The following is a 6,935-nucleotide window of genomic DNA, read 5'->3' as shown; positions in this document are numbered from 1 at the left end:
AGCCGAGGCGCGGTAGTCGAAAGTATAAAATCAATTTTCGTCAGCCGTCGCACTAGATGCAGACCCATGTCTCTGTGAAGCGATTAAAGAAATTACAGGATCCCATGCTTTATCCATCTGAAAGCCGCCGTCTCGATTAATAAGATCTTCTGCCAATCGTATCTCCACGGACTCCTTGATAATGGATTCCCAAAAAGATCTAGTTGTCGCTAAAATTTTTGTTCCACAATGATCCATGGAGTGTCCCGTCGAAATACAGTGTTCTGCCATGGCTGATTTGTTGGGCTGTAGTAGACGTGTGTGGCGCTCATGCTCCACGTATCTTTCCCGTACTGTGCGAGTAGTTTGGCCAATGTAGGATTTGCCACATTGACATGGGATCTTATAAATACCCGCCTTCCTCAGACCCAGATCGTCCTTCACAGAGCCAGGCAAAGCCGATGTTTTCGTAGGGGGTCGGAAGATCACTTTAACACAATGCTTCTTTAAAATCCTTCCTATTTTAGAGGAGAGGTTACCCACATACGGAAGGAACGCCCTGGACCTGACCACCTCTTTGTCTTCTTCTTCTAGTTTCTCTTTACATTTCTTCTTTGTTACAGCTGTGCGGATTTGGCGTGTAGAATATCCATTCTCCCTGAAGACGAATTGCAAATGTTCTAATTCTTTAGGAAGGCTGTCCTTATCAGATACCACATGTGCCCGGTGCACCAGAGTACGCAGCAAACCCATGGTTTGTGCAGGGTGGTGGCAGCTTGTCGCCTGCAAATACAGATCTGTGTGTGTGTGCTTCTGGTAGACGGAGTGCCCCAAAGATCCATCGGTTCTACGATTGACAAGGACATCCAGAAACGGCAGACATCTATCTTTTTCGACCTCCATGGTAAACTGAATATTGTTGTGAATGGAATTCAGATGTTTTAAGAATCCTGCCAGTTTTTCTTCTCCATGGGGCCAAACTACAAATGTGTCATCCACGTAACACCAGAAGACTTTCGGTTTAAATTCAGCCGACTCGAGTGCCTTCTCCTCAAAGTCCTCCATGAATTTATGGACTTATGGACTTATGGACTCTACACCCTACATCTCCTTTCCCAAGGTGGCTTCCATCAACTCCCCCTCCCGGATGATGCCCTCTCTCCCTCCATTTATCCCTCCTATCAACTCTGATCCTCACTCCCCCTCCTTTCCTCTGTCCTTTCCCTGGGCTCCCTCTTCCCCCCTTCCATCCTGTTTTCTCCCCACTAACCCTCTCCCTACCTCCCTCCCCCCGCCCATGATTCCTTTTGTATTCCCCTCCTCTGCGTACCCCACTCCCTGTCGCGTCTGCCCAGCGCCCCCCACCCCTCTTACGGGTCCTCATCCTCCATCAGCTCCTTTCCTGGCTCCCCCCCTTTTTTATTTTCCCATCATCTGTCCAGTTTCCCCCCACCTGCTCTTGGCTGTAGTATGTCACATTTGCTAATTTTTTGGTGCAGTGTTCCAGTGTTCGTCTTTCTCGTGTTGCGAACAGAAACCATGCTGTCGCTGTGTGTGAATTTTGTGTCTTTTGCGAACAGAAACCAGACTGTCGCCGTGTTTTTTTAATTGTCTATTGTTTTACCTGTCTGCTCTGTATGTATTTTCGTAGCGTCATCATCCCTCTGTTCTTTGTTTTAAGTTCCACGATTTCTTTTCGCAATGTTACTCTTTACGTCTCCGATTTTATCGCCTGTTTTTATTATTTCTTCTCTTCATCATTCCAACAAAGTCTGTAGGCTGAAGAGCGGCATACTAAGCTGCTGCCAGCCCACCCCCTTCGGGGGGGAATTGAATTTCAATAAGGAAAAAAAAAAAAACAGTAATCTTCAGTCTCGTACTCACCTGAAGATGGCTGCATGTTTGTTAGCCAAAATATCGTGCCAAGATGTCAACGTGATCCGGCTGGAAGCCCGAAATATGATGAACTGTGTCAATGATGGCAGGAAGTTTAAATTTCCTTAAATCCCCTACAGAATCACTATTTCCGCGGCTGTTGCACTGTCGAAAATAACGTACAAACATTTGAAATCAAGACCTCGTGATTGGTAATATGAATGCAGAGTCCCTATACGTATGTGTGTAGTGCTGTTAACGGTTGACAGTTGTGGTTCAGATGCTTAAGATCAAGCAAGGTGGTGCAGTGTTTAGCACACTGGGCTCGCATTCGGGAGGATGACGGTACAAACCCGAGTAAGGTCATCCTAGTTTAGGTTTACCGCGACTTCCCTAAACCACTCCAGGCAAATGCTAAGATGGTTACTTTGAAAGGGTACAGCTGTCTTCCTTCCCCTCCTTCCCTAACCCAATGGGACCGATGACCCCGCCGTTTGGTCCCCTCCCTCAAATCAATCAACCAACAATCGAATACTTAAGTTGCTAACTGTCTCCCTATAAATTACGCTGACAGGGGTGTGCACACTCTACATACCGGGAGGGGAAACTCTCACTATCCAGGATGTTGTGTGCAGCCGACACACTGTCAACTAACGAATAACTTATTACTAGGATAAAAAATTCCTGAATCCTACCGTTTGCGGATGTGCTGACTTGGTTGTGGGGGCGTATTAGAGCTGGGAGATGTAAACAAAAGTAGCGAAGCTCATTTGGGTAGCAAGAAGAGCATATACTTACAGGGGAAAAGAATTTTAAAGCAGCGAAGAAATCACCTCTGTACACATGTCAGCATTCTGTGGCAGACCTCCATACGGTAGAGTGGAAGTAAGACGAATGTGTAGAACTGTGTCAGACTTTGAGGTTCCATCAAGTGCGTCACTACATGAGTCTGTTGACAAGGTCTTTGATGTGCAGTAGAAGTACACGGATTTGTTTACAGACTACGAGTTTCCAATCTGCACCAGTGGGTGAGTGTAATCTAGGTATGGGGCGGGTGTTACTACTTTTCATGACCTCTCTATCCAAAATGTGTGCATGTAGATCATCAGGAAGAGGGGAATTCTTAGGTTTTTTTTAAGGCATGTGTATAGGAAACGCAAGTATCCTCATATAAAATCAAGTAACGGTTGGGCATGCCTGCAGTATGACCATACATGTGCGGTGAAATATCAAAGAAACATGAAAAAGACATAAAATCCGTAATAATTGAAGAAAAAACTGGTATAATTACGACTAATTGATGGGAAATACGTAAAATTGAGGGAAATACAGCTATATATGTAAAACTGCGAAAAGAACTAGCAAAGTTACGTAAATTTACTGGGAATACGTGGAATTAGAGAAAAAGAACCTCGAAATCCCGGGAATTGAGGAGGGTTGGGGGGAGGGGGGGTGAGGGGTTCGCAGTCACACATCACCGAGAAGAGCTTAAAAATTATGTTCTGGTTGCATTTACTTTTAACGCTCCCCCTCCCCCTGTAAACGACGTGCGTTTTGGTAACACAAACTTCAACAAAAGCGACATACGTATTACACTGAGGCGCCATATTAAACCAGGCAAAAGATATGTGTCCCAGTCCATAACTGTGTTGTAACACATGCAGTCTAATGTGTGTACTTCGGAATTACGGCTGGTTCTCACAAATAATGTTATTCAGTAGGTATTAAAGAGAAGATTCATTGCAATTGTCAGACTTAAGCCATTTTCTAGAGTGTTCTGTAGGGGAGTGTGTAACGTCTACGCTCGGGCGTACGTTAACTCTTTAAAGCCTGTACTATGGTAAGTTGACGGGATTCACCTTATAATAAAGGATTTTAGTAAATATGTTGACCGCGTGTACCTGAATGGAGGCACAATCAGACTTACACCCACTCAGTAACAACAATGATACGTCAAGCAAGTCTAAAGTACAACTACACGTTAGGACGGGCAAGAAACATACACAGCAGATGCTACCAATTGTTAATAATACGGTCGCCTGCCTAATTAGGCATTAAGTGAGTTTTTTCCTTGTACAAGTGGACGTACGTACAAGCATAACAACACGTAGTAATACTGCATTATATGGAAAATTTTAGAACCAGAAAAATCTACTGAACTAATATTTTCCCTTTTTGTACTAATTTGGATAAGCTATAAATATACAACATTACACTATAATGATTACTACAAACTGCGTTTTGTCTATTGATCCAACTGAAATCGGGCATAGGTTACCCTAGACATAGCACTTTTGAAACACACATACAATGTCAATTTTTAAGAAGGGTAAAACACTGATAAATTTAGGTTTTATATTAACTTTAACTTTGCTGGTCAAATCAGTTCAGTACACCTCAGAATTTAAATGAATAGAAAAGGAGAGGGGGGTGGGACCCTGAAACTGTTATGATCACTGTGTTGAAACTATTAACTATTGAAAGCATTAAGCACTCAAGATTTCCAATATATGAATCACTACTCTTTTTGTCTTATTTCTTGCTTATTTAACTACCATTATTTTTGTCTCAAATTAGTTAAGCTTCATTACTAAACCAATTCCGAAATTATCTTCCAACTTTGTCAGACCTATGTTCTTTACTTGTATATTCCTTAAACATCATTCTAGCATAGATAGGTCTGCAGGTAATTCTTATTAACATAAACTTTAAATCTTCATTTCGGGACACTCGGATTGCACAACATGTGGAAAGGACCCTGTCTAGGTTAGTGATGCGGATAATTAATTGATAGGACAATCCTGGTAAAAGTTAAGTTGTTATTGAACAGTCAGGAACAAAATTAACACTGGTCCACACGAATACAATTCTAAAGATTCAACCTGTTCGTGTCGATGCGGCGGTTGGCGGGCGGCGAGATGGCGAGGCGCACAGCACACATACAATCACAGCTATGGCTCTTGGTGTATTGGCACTATGCTTCTTCTTAGCGTCGCAATCCTTTTCAATTCAGTGCCTATAGAATATAGCCATGCTGTATAGTCGTCGGAAACGGCACATCCGAGGCTCAATGAAATCACGTTTTCCAGGAGAGCCTCCTCGATCCAGAACGTGTTTCTCAGACCGATGCCCAACTCCGACTATATTGCTGAGCCCGTTATGCCGTGCCGCGCCCGTGTGCATTTTCCCGCGCTAGCCTGCCATCCACCTTTTACCGCTCCCCTACAGACAGGGTATTCACCAAAGGTTTTGCATTCTACATATCCTAATACATTGCCTACTTATGGACCAGGCGCACAATTACAATTTTAAACATGTTACCATAGATTCAACATGGGTTACACTTCAATTCTGTTATAGCATTGCTTGAAATTGGATATAAATATTAATATTCACATCGAAAGTTGTTCATAGTTTCCTCAACACAATGACACGAAAAGAAAAAGAAATGAAATCAAAACATTGCTTACACTAATCTATCGAAAATCAGAAGGAAAAATTATTATATGTACAGTTGTTGTTACAAGTGGACCGATGTCATCTTTAGTAGTGTGAGGGGGGTGTACTCAAGAGATGTTGTGTTAGGGTGAATTTGCTATATTATCCTATACATGATCAAAACTATCTAACGTGAGACCAGTACTTCTTTGTGCAAGAGGAATGCTACCAGAGATGTGGTGATGCTACTGTAAACAGCACTAAGACTGAGCCGCGGTGCGCCTTTTCTGGCACACCAGCTCTTCCGCAGTACTATCAATTACCCAGCTGTACTAAGATCTTTGTCCCTGTTGTGATGTGGCGGCGGGTATTTGAGGTAGGGGAGTCGGTCGTCGGACGCGCTACGAGGCCCTTGGACGTGCTTGAGGGGACGACGGAGCAAACACGGGGCTCGGCCAAGCGGTGGCGCGGCCGGTCTACCTTGCAAGACGGTCGCCACTTTGTGGTGGACCTGTCTGATGTCAATTCCGGGCGCTGGTCGTCCCATTGCTTTGGGGCCTGTTTTCTCGGCCGTCCCTCGAGACCATCTCGAACAACGCTCTCCATCGTACGTACGAGGTGCGGCTAGAAAAAAACCGGACTGATGCTGGAAAAAAACATTTATTTACAATTATTTACAATTTCATGTTATCTCCTTCAATGTACTCTCCTCCTCGGTCTCTACACCGCTCCATACGAATTTTCCACTGTTCATAGCAATGCTGCAGATCATTTTCGGTAAGTCCATACATTACTTCCGTCGCTTTCTCTTTTACTGCTTCAACAGTCTCAAATCTAGTTCCTTTCAAAGCTGACTTGACTTTAGGGAAAAGAAAAAAGTCACAGGGGGCAAAATCAGGTGAGTAGGGTGGATGATCTAGGATGGGAATGTTGTGTTTTGCCAAAAACGTCTTCACTGACAACGCACTGTGAGCTGGGGCATTGTCTTGGTGAAGGATCCATGACTTTTTTCTCCACAAATCGTTCCGTTTTCTCCGTACTCGCTCACGTAGGGTAGCCAGGACGCTAATGTAGTAATGCTGATTCACTGTTTGTCCCTCTGGTACCCAATCAATGTGCACAATCGCTTTGATGTCAAAAAAAAAAAAAAAACAATCATCATTGCCTTGAATTTCGATTTTGACATTCGTGCTTTTTTTTGTCGTGGAGAACCAGGAGTTTTCCAATGCATCGATTGGCGTTTAGTTTCGGGATCGTAAGTAAAAAACCACGATTCATCGCAAGTAATAACATTTTGTAAGAAGGTAGGATCACTTTCAATGTTTTCCAAGATGTCAGAACAAATCATTCTTCGGCGTTCCTTCTGTTCAATTGTGAGACACTTTGGAACCATTTTTGAACACACTTTGTTCATGTTGAAACTTTCATGAAGAATCTGCCTAACACTTTCCTTGTCAACTCCTGTTAACTCAGACACTGCTCTGATTGTTAAACGGCGATCTTGTCGAACAAGTTTACCGATTTTTTCAATGTTTGCATCAGTTTTTGCTGACAATGGTCTGCCAGTGCGAGTGTCATCACTGGTGTCTTCGCGGCCATCTTTAAATCGTTTAAACCACTCAAACACTTGTGTTCGCGATAAA

This window comes from Schistocerca nitens, chromosome 1 (genome assembly GCF_023898315.1).
Source record: "Schistocerca nitens isolate TAMUIC-IGC-003100 chromosome 1, iqSchNite1.1, whole genome shotgun sequence".
NCBI lineage: Eukaryota > Metazoa > Arthropoda > Insecta > Orthoptera > Acrididae > Schistocerca > Schistocerca nitens.
The sequence above is the reverse complement of the archived record's forward strand: the minus strand, read 5'-3'. Positions refer to the sequence as shown.